Source organism: Xyrauchen texanus, chromosome 24, assembly GCF_025860055.1.
Source record: "Xyrauchen texanus isolate HMW12.3.18 chromosome 24, RBS_HiC_50CHRs, whole genome shotgun sequence".
Taxonomy (NCBI): Eukaryota; Metazoa; Chordata; class Actinopteri; order Cypriniformes; family Catostomidae; genus Xyrauchen; species Xyrauchen texanus.
The window spans coordinates 18,161,739-18,176,367 of record NC_068299.1 but is presented as its reverse complement, the minus strand read 5'-3'; the positions used below and the strand labels follow the sequence as shown (position 1 = coordinate 18,176,367).

At 46.2% G+C, this 14,629-nt stretch overlaps 1 pseudogene; it reads left to right on the top strand.

Annotated features, from left to right (window-relative positions):
- Nucleotides 1–332: 332 nt before the first annotated feature.
- Nucleotides 333–14,629, top strand: part of LOC127617517 (E3 ubiquitin-protein ligase FANCL-like) — a 29,264-nt pseudogene continuing 14,967 nt past the window's right edge.

The following is a 14,629-nucleotide window of genomic DNA, read 5'->3' as shown; positions in this document are numbered from 1 at the left end:
CGAGAGAGAGAGAGAGGGATCTGAAACCATTTACAAGTCCAGGTAAAAGTTAAAATGTGTAAGGAGAACTGGCTTCTTTTCTACTGAAGACTTTCACCTTAATTACTGTTGTTTTTGCTGCTGCGTCCTGCAGACGAGTTAACTGTTAGACTAGTTCGTTTTTTGTTTTTTTGCTTTCCTATTTTACAATGAAATAATGTATTGTTAGAGGTTTTGTTTCTTTACACATAGAGTACTCCCAATCAGTTCCACACAGTGAATTATAGATTTTCTAAACTCATTAGTAAAGAAAAATAACCCTGGTATCAGATCGGGATCGGTATCAGCCGATAATGATAGTTCAGGTATCGGAATAGGATCGGAAGAGAATTTTTTTTATTGTTCCATCCCTAGTTCTACAATATGTAGTCTAATGCTGAGCATCATATTATATTACCATAATACATATGTGGGTCTTGCATATTGAATAAATACAGTGTGTCTCATTTAATATGTCTCTGTCATCAGGAAGTAGTGTTGAAGAACCAACCCGGATGTCAGTCCTTTTCACCACAACACTGTTACTCCCAGCTGATAACAGAGATGGAGATCTTAGGATGGGATTAGTAAGATGTTTCTAGCCTTCGTGCTTCTCTTGGCTCACATTGTATTGCGTTCACTTAAAATTACATGGAAATAATTTGCCTTTAACAGTGCTAAAGTGTAGGACATTTCCAATCAACATACAGTTTCATGAATACATTCAGTGTGTCAGTCTTTTCTGGCTTTGTAATAGACAGGGCTAATGTGATGTCAAGTTGTGATTTCAGTGGTCTTCTCAATTTCCATTTTCTATTAATGTCCAAAGATATAATTATGATATTAGCAAATGCAAATTGGTCTAATTGGAGACCCACTCTCAAGTTTAATGGGGAAATGTAGAAGTTAGGCTGGAAATAAGGTGCACATTTTAGACCTGAATTGCGGTCAGAAGTATTATACACCAGCGCTATCTGTAAATGCACTTGAGATTAATTAAGATCCTTAATTTGTGTTTGTGTTAATAGCCTCAAGTTCAGCATAGCTGTGGACCCTGATTGGTTTAGGAAGGGGGAAGTGCCGTAGAACCTGGTCATTTTAATGAGTTTTAGTTGCCTTGAAGAAGCCACATTTACTGTTAATTACTGTATAGATGGGGTCAGGTCCGTTTACCCCTCTTATCCTCCAAATAGTTCAAAAGAGATATATTTCGGAAATTATAAAACATCAGTGTCTGGCTGCTGCATAGGGGTGGGTAAGTGTGCTATTTGGAGGATCAGAGAAAAGTATTCTACTTTCATAAGAAAATGAAAGTAGAATGTTGACTTTGATTCCATTTGGCTCATATTTTACTGTGAGATATTGCATTTGGTCTGACATCATCTTTTGAAACTGTTCAGATTTTATTGTATTTTTTAGACAACTGGTACATGGGAGCAATATTGAGAGGTTGTCACATCTTGCACATGTATGAGAGAGAAGCAGGGCCTCTCGCTGTGGTCTTTTAACACCCCGCCAAGATAATGACACCTGAGAAGCTTTCCTATTGGCTAGTCGTTTCACCATCTCACGCTAGCTAGCAGTTATATTTTAAAACCCATGATCCCAAGTTGCACCTATAAGAATAGAATAACTGTACTATTTTCAAGAGCTGGATTTTTGCATATATCTGGAAAGTTGTGATGAGAAGTCTTCACAAAAGTGGCCTTGGCAGTAATACAGCTTGTGATTCCCCCACTTCCAACAAATATTTTTTGTTCAGCTTTATACTTTCATGTATGGCCTCCTATGTTCCTCCGCCATTTATGAGGCAAGCTGATTTTCTAGTTGCAAATGTAATGATCTCATCAATCCTCCCAGCAAGACATCTATTGCAAGCTATTTCAATCAACAGATGTGAATGCCAGTGTGGTGAAATACAGTTATTTCTCTGTGTTTGCTGCTGTTTTAATGACCACGCCTCCTAGGTAACCACTTATCATTGAGCCCGGGGGGGCATATATAAAGGTGTTACTGAGGTGAACGGTGTTGCGTAATTTTCAGCTGACAGCATTCCTGGAATTCCGCTGCGCTGTATGAGGGGTATGTGTTTGGTGTTTTGCATTTTTGGTTGTTGGTGTTGTAGACTGCTAAAAGTAATCTGCCTTGTGAAGTTGGTTTTTGCTCAGATGTTCGCTGCACCATATGTTGACGGTTGATCACCTTTTTGTTGCCGTTACGGTTCTCTGCACTAAAGACTTTTGTGCCTTATTGCATGGTGCATCGTTGGGTGATTGCTGCTGCCTGTATGGTACGTGTAATGTATTCTCTATTTATTCACATGTTTAGTGCATTGTGCATGTTATTGGGTGTATGATTCGTATTTCCCTTTCGCCTAGTTATGCGGAAGGTGTTGGCTGCCGGATAGCCGATGTGGTCTGCTTTGTTTTGTATGTAAAACCCACTCATGTCTCGGTGGCCCTCGAAAAGGTATGTTCAATAGATCGATAACCTTCTTTGTATTTTAGGTGTTTAAACCAACCTGTGAGCATGTCTGTTCTTTTGTTTTGGGCTTTGCATGGCTTGCAGCACTGCTGTTTTGCTTTAATTGTGTTGTTTTGTTTTAATAGTTTAGTTTTGCTGTTGTTTTGAGTGTCTTGCCCCAACTGTTTGTCTTTATCAGTGATTGTGTTGCTTTTTGGTTAGAGCAACCTTGCCTTCTGTTTTCTTTTGCATTAGTTGTTTGTATTATTTATTTTGGGTTTTTTCTGTTCTGTTGGAAGTTGTGTTTCTTTATTGATTGTTTTTGTTGGCATTCAAGTTTAATGTTCCTCTGTTTTTTTTCTTGGTTTATGTTCTTTATTTTATTGGCCATTAATATAATAATGAACGGCCAATTGTAATTTAATGTTTTTTAATTTCTTACTTTTTTCCTTTCAGGAGGTAGGGGACTTGAGTAGGCGGGCTAGCTGTCCCCATGTGGTAGTGGCTCTCTTTTCACCAAGGTTTTGTGGATTTGCAGTGAATTTCTCTGGAGGGTGTGAGTGTTGGTGCATGTGTGTGTGAGTGTGGTGCATGTGTGTGTGTGTGTACTTACTAATACGGGCATTAGTGAATCCCTGTGTCTAGCCTGCCTCTCTATTGGTAAGCCCCAGCTCTGTTTTGCTTTTTGTCTTTTTGATACTGTAACACCGTTCTAGTGAAGGAGGACAGGAAACAGGTCTTCCTCTCAAGGTAAGTCTTTTTAATTATATTTTCCTCACACTATTTGCACACACAACACAAATGACAAACACTGGGTCTGCTTGTGGTCTCTCTCCCCGTCTGGAGGCTCTGTGTCTGTTTTTATGCCGCTCTCCTCGTGCTCACTGGAATTAGAGACAGGTGTTTAGGCATAATTTAGCTCAGGTGTAAGCGCCCTTACCGCTTTCCTCTCCCGGACGGGTGCTTGACCACGCCCCCGCTGCCACAGATACATTTGTATTAGGTTGCAGCAGCTTGTTGCCGGATGCCTTCATTGATTCTTATATGCTTGCTACATTGCATTAGACAATTTTTAACTGTTTAACTATTCAATAAAGATCTACATTTTTATTATTGATGTATCCATGTCTCTTGGCCTTTTTGTGAGGAATTGAACCCATGTGTGCCATTGGGTCTTTTCCCTGGGTAGTTATCCCCGGTGGCGTAGATGTTACCTGCTGAATTAGCCGAAAATCTTTAAGTTTATTAACAGAGAATTTCTTTAACACTCCCAACTCCACTATGACACATTTTGGCATAGTCAGCAGGCTTTCTCTCAACATTTGACCCGAGATGTGTATATCTTCTTGTTTTCTGGGTGTTTTTTTTTTTCTTATACTAGAAGCAAAACAGCACCGTTCGTTAATGGGCTTGGAACATCCTGTTGGGTAATGTTCCTCTGTCATGAAATTCTCCAAATCTGTGGTAAATCTTCCTTTTTTTCGAATGATGGAAGAAGAAATGCGAAACTCAGGGAGCTTTTATCCCAATTAAGAGCTGATAATACATAGTATACATAGATGATACTGATAATAACTGAGACAGTAGCATGCACAGGCTGGTGTACCTGGTCCATGTAATGGTTCTAGCCTACCTGGTCCATCTGTAGGTGCATCTCAACCAGTTGGTGCTGGCGCCGCATTGACGAGCAATTTGTTTTCATACCGAGGGAGAGAAAGTGGCCAAAATTTTGTGGTAGATCTGGCATCGGGATTAATGAATGGGTGGAAGAAGTACAGGCTCGCACAAGGGCCCGTCATTTGTCTGTAGCAGACCAATCCTTTTTTTAATCACTTAGAGGGAGAGTCACGTAAAGTGATAAAGTACAAGCCTGTAGAGGAACGGGAAGACCCTGTTAAAATTATTTCCACTCTAAAAATGTATATGGGTGTTCCCAGTTTTGCATTGTAGGAGGCTTTCTTCTCTTTGAGTCAACAGGAGGGTGAGACATTGTTGGAGATTTCCCTCACTCTCATGGGCCTCCTGGAGAGGGCTAAGCAGCAGTCGCCGGATACAATGCTAAATGCTGAAGTACTGTTGCACGATCAATTTGTTGAACATGTCCTTGACAGTGCCCTTCATCACGAGTGAAGCAGCTGGTCCATCGCCAGCCCACTGCTACACTGCTAGATGTTCGCAGTGAAGCTATTAGGTGGGAACGCAAGGGTGCTCCCTGAGGAGCAAGAGGCCGCAGTCATTCGGTTCCATTGGCACATGGGTTTCAATGCAGTGTACAAGATGGTGCACGTTCTGGAGTAGACAGTTCTCCTCAGTGTTCTGAGATGAGTGAGCTTAGGGAGATGTTAGCACACAGCAGTAGCAGTTAACCCAGCTTATCCAAAGTGTAGCCCAATTTCGAGACAGCCTCATCGAGCCCAACCTTTCCATAGTGATTCAGTTATATGTAGAAGGTGTCAAAAACATGGCCATTTTGCTGGGGAGTGTTTTCCCCCTTTCTCTCCCTTGCCATCTTGAACTGACACCAGGGCAGCTCCTTCAGCTCCTTCAGCTGAATCATTGGGCCACAGCTTGGTTTGGGAAAATACTGACCATCTTAGGCCATTTTGGCCCTTTGTCAAAATTAATGTCATCATGGTATCTACGATCACTGAAAGTTGTTTTCAGGAATATTTTAAGTCATGGGGCCAGGACCACCTTAGGTCTTGTCATTGGCTGCAGCTTTGGGCTGCCAATGGGTTATCCATCCCTTACATAGGTTACATGGAATTGGACATAGAGCTTTGTGGTAGGATGGTCCCGAAATGTGGCGTGTTAGTGGTCCAGGACCGTCCTGGTGGCATATGTGCTCAAGCCCCTGGTGTGTTGGGTATGAATTTATTGAGCTGATGCTAACAGGAGCTCTTTGGACAACACAGGCTTTCTCTTTTTAATTTACTGACAGTGTTCTGCACTCCTAAGCCAGTTTTTCAAGCCTTGCAGCGTCGCCACCAGGCAAGTATTCAGTTGCCCCCTGAGGGTATAGGTAAGGTTAAGATGTGTGGTCCTCGAGCAGCTCGCATCCCGATTGGTGCAATTAAATTGGTAGTGGTCACCTTTTCTGACAATTTTTCTAGTGGTTTAGCACTTCTTGAGTTTTGGAGCTGCTGATTTCCCCAGCTCTTGTCAAAGTTATCAGGGGTACGGTTTATGTGCCAGCTGTCAATGTAGGGACTACCGATACCCTTCTGTTTCCTCGTTGAGTGATGTCAAGCATGCATGTTGTTAGTTTGCCCCCAGGCATTACTGAGGTTAGGCCTTGGTCAGGGACTGCTTGTTCAATCACTTCTCAAGTGGGTACTTTGACTGTGCAATAACAAATTGATGCTGTGGAGTTGTCTCAGCTGTCAAGAGATGAACAGAGTAAAGTTAGTGCCCTCCTTTTGAAGTATTAGTCTGTCTTTTCCACTTTTGAGGGTGATTTGGGGTGTACAGACCTCCTTTCCCATGATATCCCTCTCCTTGATGACCGTCCCATTCTGAAGAGTTATCGGCACATACCTCCATCAGAATATGAAGTGGTTAGGGCACACATTAATCAGTTATTTGAGATATAAGTAATTTGAGAGAATTATAGCACTTATGCCTCCCAGTTGTGCTGGTTAAGAAGATAGACGGTAGTCTGCGCATGTGTGTTGACTATCATCAGTTGAATTCCAAAACTAGAACGGATGCAATTCCATTACCCTGTATTGAGGAGTCACTGGATACATTGACTGGTGCCCGCTGGTTTTACACTTTGGATTTAGCCAGCGGGTAAAATCAAGCTCCTGTCACTGAGGGGAATAAGTATTTGGTCTAATCGAGTGTAATTGGATGCTGTATGGGCTTTGCAATGCCCCAAAACATTCCAGTGGCTAATAGAATGCCTGTTTGGAGATCAGCAGTGTCAATCACTTCTTCTTTATTTAGATGATGTTATTGTGATCTCTTCTGTTGAGTAGCACTTGGAATGTTTGGAGGTTGTTTTGGGCTGTCTGGATCGGGAGGGTCTCAAGGCCAAGTTGGAAAGCTGTGCATTTTTTCAGTCAGAGGTGAGGTACTTGGGTCAATTGATTTCTGCCAAGGGTGTGGCAACTGAAATGAGGAAAGCTCAGGTTGTGGTGCTGTGGCGTCATCCATCTAATGCAACTTAGCTCTGCTCCTTCCTGGGCTTTGCGAGCTACTACCGTCATTTTGTGGAGGAGTTTGCAAAAATTGCAGCCCCTCTGCATAGGCTGGTAGCAGAGTTCTGGAATTCATAGTTGGAATTTATTGACACCTGGAGTGAGCAGAGCCAGAAGAGTTTTGAGGAGTTAAAGGTAAATCTCACTACTGCCCCGGTGTTCTCGTATGTAGACTTCTCCCAACCCATCATCCTTGAGGTGGATGCCAGTCATGGGGGACTAGGAGCGGTCCTTTCTTAGGAGCAGGAAGTTAAGGTGTGAAATATTGCCTCTGGTAGTTGCAGTCTGAGGCCCACTGAGCACAAAATGTCTAACTATAGCTCCATGAAGCTGGAATTCTTGATGCTCAAGTGGGCCATGACTATGAAGTTTATAGAGTACCTGTTGGGCATTTGGTGTGTGGTTTTCACTGATAACAATCCACTTGGTCATCTGTCCACTGCAAAGCTTGGGACTACTGATCAGCGTTGGGCTGCCCAGCTTGCTGCATTTGACTTTGAAATCTGTTATAGATCTGAGAAAAGTAATAAAAATGTGGACGCTCTTTCTCGAAAGAATCCCCCTGAGAGTGGGGTGATGGGTGAATTATTTCCAGGGACAGTAGTGCCTGCATCATTGCAGCAGGTTGTAGAGGCAGTACCAGTTGTGGAAATACAACAAGCAATGATAGGTACCTATTACTGGCTGAATTTGGTTCATTGCAGTTGGCAGACGATGTTATTTCAGAGATCTTGCTCTTTTGGAGGCGGAAGGCCTGTCCTGGGCTGGAGGAATGTCAGTGGATGTCTGCCTTGGCCTTGACGTTGCTCGGCCAATGGGATAGTTTTGTGGAGAGAAATGGCATACTTTATCATAGGGTCTATTCTCCAAATGTGGTAAAGGAAGTCCTACAGTTGCTTTTGCCTGTGGCCTTGAAGTTGGATGTTCTTACCCAGTTGCATCAACAAAATGGACATCAAGGTATAGAGCATACTGTTGAACCGGTTCATCAGCGGTGTTACTGGCCAGGTATGTCATCGGATATTGCTTGCTGGTGTGAGGAATGTGAGAGATGTCAGTCTAGTAAAGATACACAGCCACCAGCTCAAAGTTTTAGAGGTTATCTATTGGCTTTGAGACCAAATTAAGATTTGGCTATTAATTTCACTGTGTTGGAGCAGTTTATTTCAGGAGTTGAGAACGTGCTTGTGATGCAATATGTTTTCAGTAAATACACCCTTGCTGTTCCTACTAGTGACCACCTTGGTCACTGAGTGGTTTTATAAGTTTGGCATACCAGGCCACCTCCACTCCGACCAGGGGCATCATTTTGAATCTCTGTTAATCCGTCAGTTTTGTGGCCTGTATGATGTGAAGAAGACTCGCATGACACCATACCATCCAGCTGAAAATGGCCAGTGTGAGTGCTTCAGTAGGACTCTGCACAAACTTTTGTGTGGACTTCCGGCTTCTAGGAAGAGAGATTGGGTTGCATGTCTGCCCCAGGTCCTCTTTTGTTATAACACTACCCCCCATCAAGCCACTGGTGAGTCACCAAATTTTTTTATGTTTGGTCAGAAACCACGGTTGCTAGTGGACATTCGGTTGGGTAGGGTACATCAGCCAGTTACGGCAGTATGCATGAATGTTTTCGGGAATATCAGATCAGGCTATAAGTGGCTTTTGAAGGTGCACAAGGGTGGTTAAAGATCATGGCAGACAGACGAAATTCAAAACACGATCAGAATGTCCAGGGTACTCCTTTGGTAGAAGGCCAGTTGGTGTACCTGGTTGTCAGAGCTAATGGTCGAGATGTAGTGCTCACGCAGGCAACGCAGAATTTAGCCTGGACTATACCATGTCTTTTTCCTCCCTTCTAGTGGTCGAAACGATATGGGTTTGTTTAATGGCTGATGACAATACAGATGGCAGATATATGATGCAATTCAATGATAGCAAAGAATTTTTGACAATCTTAATTTCTTGGTGAACAATCCGCTTAAAGGAACACTTATTTTGCATATTTACTCATTTACACTAACACACACACACACACACACACACACACACACACACACACACACACACACACACACACACACACACACACACACACACACACACACACACACACACACACACACACACACACACACACACACATGTTGTGTTTCCATGTTTTATGGGGACTTTCCATAGACATAATGGTTTTTATACTGTACAAACTTTATATTCTATCCCCTAACCCTACCCCTAAACCTAAACCTAACCCTCACAGAAAACATTCTGCATTTTTACATTTTCAAAAAACATAATTTAGTATGATTTATAAGCTGTTTTCCTCATGGGGACCGACAAAATGTCCCCACAAGGTCAAAAATTTCGGGTTTTACTATCCTTATGGGGACATTTGGTCCCCACAAAGTGATAAATACACGCTCACACACACACACACACACACACACACACACAAAGTGCACTATCCACTGAATGTTATAAATTGCATTGTGGATTTGGGAAAACTACATGGAACTGGATGTGGGCACAGTTGTCGACCAATGCCAATAAGCTCAACAATGCTAAAAATTGCCCACTTAATCGGCCATTGATGTCTGGATGATAAATTGGTCTATCACTATTTCCATCTCTCCCCAAAAATTCCCTCTTCACTCTTTCTAATGAAGAGGTAAAATAAAATTGCAAACTGGTAACTAGTGAGTTAGTGAGAAATCTGTTATGTACATGGAAAGTCATATTCAGCAGTAATAACAGATAAGAGTGAGAGCCAACACTGAAAGTACAGTTTTTATGTGGATCTAAGTGCTAAGGGACAGAGTGTGGATATGTGATCCTGCAGTTTCCGCCGATGGGAACACTCAGAGCAAAGTGTGCATGTATGGGCTAACCGCAATATGCTGTGTTACATGACTCGTAAATAAGCAGCTGAAATATGAGTGTGTCATGTGAAGTACTGGAACATTAGCACACATAAATCTGTTGTGGTTCAGAATGGTCAATTCAAGACATTCAGCTCTGTTTGGAGGGGGAAATAATTGTGTATGTCTGAGGTGCATCTTTAAATGAAAAATCATCCAAAGTAAATTTAGCTGGTCTGGGTCCATTGTTTTTAATTGTTTTAGTTAGAATACCCTACAGAAAACATAATAAAATAGTTGTAATTGATTTATTTTTTTCCAACTTCAAATCATTAAAGTTTTTTTTATTTTATCCCCTTTTTTCTTCCAATTTGGAATGCCCAATTACCACTAATTAGTAGGTCCTTGTGGTGGTGCGGTTACTCACCTAAATCCGGGTGGCGGAGGACAAGTTTTAGTTGCCTCCACTTTTGAGACAGTCAATCCTCAAATCCTATCACGTGGCTCACTGTGCATTGTTATGCTGGGTGTGGAAGCAGAACAGGACAGAAAGAGGTGCGGATCCAAATGCGGTATTTATTATGGCAACTAAAAATCACATAAAAACACAGGAACAAAAGAAAACATCCAAAATGGGAAAACAGAGACTGAACCTTTGAAAGGACACGGGAACATCTACAAAGGGCACAGGAACCTCGAATGGGTGAGTAATCACGGGAAACACGGGCAGGAAACAAGGAGCTAACACATACAACGATCGACAAGGAGTGGAAAACACACAGGGTTTATATACACAGACACAGGAGGATCACAAACCACAAACAGGTGCAAACAATGACACAGTGATGGCAGTGAGAAGATCTGGGAATTGTGGGAAGTGTAGTTTTTCACAAGGACAGTGAGAGTCAGGGCGGACAACAGGGAAAAAGTGACAAGGAACGGGATCGGTGACGGGTGAAACGGAAAACACGGAGCGGACAACAAGAAAACGTGGAATAAACGTGATAGTGAAACAAAGAACAGAGGGCAGACAACACAGGAACGTAACATAACCCCCTAGAAGGACCGGATTCCAGACGGTCCTAAAGCAAAAGAAAAACCCACACAGAAGAACCAAAACAAAAGATCCAAGGAGTGAGGGGGTAGACCCGGGGGGACACAGACAGAGAAAAGGGAGCACAGAGACAGACCAAGAAGGCACAAGGGACACGGAGACAGACCACGGGGTCACAAGGGGCAATTAGGCAGTCCACGGGGGCACAAAGGGAAATGAGACAGGCCACGGGGGCACAAGGGGCAATTAGGCAGTCCATGGGGGCACAAAGGGAAATGAGACAGGCCACGGGGGCACAAAGGGAAATTAGGCAGTCCATGGGGGCACACAGGGACAGGTTTGGGTAGTCTGGGAGGTGGCCATCGGACAGGGACAGGTCCAGGAGGCCTAGGAAGTGGCCACAAGACAGGAACAGGTCTGGGGGGCCTGGGAGGTGGCCATCGGACAGGGACAGGTCCAGGAGGCCTGGGAGGCGGCCTCAGGACAGGGGCAGGTCTAGGAGGTCTGGGAGATGGTCGCAGAACAAGGGCCGGCACAGGGGTCCTGGGGAGTGGCTCCGGGACAGGGACAGGTTTAGGTGACCTAAGGGGTGGCCACAGGGCTAGGGCTGGTTCAGGGGGCCTGGGAGGAAGAGTGGCCCCTAGGGGAGCTGCAAGGGGCTCTGGAGATGAAGCTGAGTGAGGCTCTGGAGGCGGAACCGAGGGAGGTGGCGCCGTAGGAGGCTCTGGAGGCGGAGGCCTGGAAGGCTCTGGAGGCAGAACCGATGAAGTTGGCGCCGTAGGAGGCTTTAAAGGCGGAGGCCTGGAAGGCTCGAGTGACCTGAGAGGCGGAGGCCTGGAAGGCTCTGGAGGTGGAGCTGAGGAAGGTGGCGCCGTAGGAGGCTTTAGAGGCGGAGGCCTGGAAGACTCTGGAGGTGGAGCTGAGGAAGGCCTAGGAGGCGGAGGCCTGGAAGGCTCTGGAGGTGGAGCCAAGGGAGGCGGTGCCGTAGGAGGTTTCAGAGGCGTGGCCCTAGAAGGCTCTGGAGTCTCTGGGAGCAGAGCCATAGGAGGCTCGGGAGGCGGAGCCGTGAAAGGCTCGGGAGACGGAGCCGTAGGAGGCCCGGGAGTTTCTGGGAGAAGAGCCGTAGAAGGCTCGGGGAGAAGAGCCGCAGGACGCTCCGGAGGCGGAGCCGTAGGAGGCTCGGGGAGAAGGGCCATGGAAGGCTCGAGAGGCTTGAGAGGCGGAGCCCTGGAAGGCCCGAGAGGCTTGAGAGGCGGAGCCCTGGAAGGCTGGAGAGGCTTGTGGGGCGGAGCCCTGGAAGGCTCGAGAGGCGGAGCCCTAGAAGGCTCGAGTGACTTGAGGGGCGGAGCCCTGGGAGGCTCGAGAGGCTTGAGAGGCAGAGCCCTGGGAGGCTCGAGTGGCTCGAGAGGCGGAGCCCTGGAAGGCTCGAGTGACTTGAGGGGCGGAGCCCTGGGTGGCCCGAGAGGCTTGAGAGGAGGAGCTCTGGAAGGCTCGAGAGGCGCTGGCTCTAGGACGGGCACGACCACTGCCGCTTGCTCTTGGACGGTCACGGCTACTGGCGCTGGCTCTTGGACGGTCACGGCCACTGGCGCTGGCTCTTGGATGGTCACGGCCACTGGCGCTGGCTCTTGGACGGTCACGGCCACTGGCGCTGGCTCTTGGACGGTCCTGGCTACTGGCGCTGGCTCAGGGACGGTCGAGGCTACAGGCACTGGCTCAGGGACGGTTGAGGCTACAGGCACTGGCTCATTGACCTCTGAGGCGACAGGTACTGGCTGGGTGACCGTAGCTGACGAGGGCTCTGGCTCGCAGACCGGGGCAGGCTCTGGCTCTGGCTCGCTGACCATAGCTGACGAGGGCCCTGGCTCGCAGACCGGGGCAGGCGAGGGCTCTGGCTCGCTGGCCGTGGCTAGGCGTGGGCTCTGGCTCGCTGGCCGTGGCAGGCGTGGGCTCTGGCTCGCTGGCCGTGGCAGGCGTGGGCTCTGGCTCGCTGGCCGTGGCAGGCGTGGGCTCTGGCTCGCTGGCCGTGGAAGGTGTGGAGTAGCGAGCATAAGCTTCTGCCCTCCTCCTCCTCCTTCGGGCTGACGAGGTTGAGCGCGCTGGCGCAGGAGCAGAGGAAGCTGAGCACACCGGCTCTGGAGCGGACCAAACTGGTGACGCTGGTTTGTGGATTAAGGCAGGCGTGGAGGTTGGCTTGCTGGCAGGTGGGGCAGGCGAAAGGACGAGCCATGGAAGACTGGAGGGTCACCACTGCGGGAGGAGAGGCAGGGTCTTCCTCAACAACGCCCACAGTGAGTGACAAGCCGCAGACCAGCAAAGTCTCCTGCACGAATTCCAGGAGAGTCCAGCCGCGCGTCGCCGGTGGCAACCGCTCCTTAAGCGAACTGTTCAGATTGCCCCTGAAGAAAGCCACCAGGGAGGAGTCTGGGAAGTCCGCGACACTCGCCAGCTCGAGGAAGTCGCGGATGTGGTCCTCCACAGGACCGGTCCTCTTGTTTTAGGCAGAGGAGTCTGAAGTTCAGCCTGTTGCACCGCTGGATCCATTGTGGGTCGATCGTTCTGTTATGCTGGGTGTGGAAGCAGGACAGGACAGACAGAGGTGCGGATCCAAATGCGGTATTTATTATGGCAACTAAAAATCACATAAAAACACAGGAACAAAAGAAAACATCCACAATGGGAAAACAGAGACTGAACCTTTGAAAGGACACGGGAACATCTACAAAGGGCACAGGAACCTCGAACGGGTGAGTAATCACGCGAAACACGGGCAGGAAACAAGGAGCTAACACACAACGATCGACAAGGAGTGGAAAACACACAGGGTTTATATACACAGACACAGGAGGATCACAAACGACAAACAGGTGCAAACAATGACACAGTGATGGCAGTGAGAAGATCTGGGAATTGTGGGAAGTGTAGTTTTTCACAAGGACAGTGAGACTCAGGGCGGACAACAGGGAAAACGTGACAAGGAACGGGATCGGTGACGGGTGAAACGGAAAACACGGACCGGACAACAAGAAAACGTGGAATAAACGTGATAGTGAAACAAAGAACAGAGGGCAGACAACACAGGAACGTAACATGCATGGCACCACGGAGAATCACAGCATGGGAGGCTCATGCTACTCTCCACGATCCACGTACAACTTACCACTGCCCCATTTAGCGAGAACCCCTAATCACAACCTCAAGGAGGTTACTCCATGTGACTCTACCCTCCCTAGCAACCGGGACAATTTGGATGCTTAGGAGACCTGGCTGGAGTCACTCGGCACAACCTGGATTCAAACTCGTGACTCCAGGGGTGGTAGTCATCATCAATACTCATTGAGCTTCCCAGACCCCCCAATCATTTTCATTTTAGTATTGTGATTAAAAAATAAAGTGAAATTTTGTGTTGTACATTGTCATCCGATTGGTTAAATCTGAGATGGCATCTGTACATAGACTTTCTACTTTATGTCTGGAACATCAGCAGTGAAGCGCTCTGTTTGGAGAGGATTAGGTGGTGGACACGGTACAAAATAAACACGTTCTTGTGCTCCAAAAAAGCTAGACAGAGCACAACTGATGGAATATGATACAATGCAGGGGTTTTGAGATGCGTTTTTAAAACTTTATGTATTTAAAACCAGAAACAGCATCTTAAAGCTGAAGTATGTAATTTCTGCAACACTAGGAATTGCAAAAATAAACAATGTTTTCAAACAGATTTCCGAATATGCCTCTCGTCTGCTGTTGTTAGAACCGTCTGATAGTCCTGCCCCAAATCACACCATTGGTTGAGTAATGATGTTGGGGCAAAGTGGGTCACTCTCAACAAACACAAATTTTAAAGTGCCAATGAGACAAAGCGTTTATAGTATTTGAGAAAATGAACCTCTGAATGACTTACTTGTAGTTGTCTCTGCATATTAAGCTGAGAAAGATGTATTTTAACACTGAAAATGTTACATACAAAATAATGCTTGAGCAATAAAAATGCACATCCCTATAATGGAATAATGTTGTATTTACTCATAAAAATG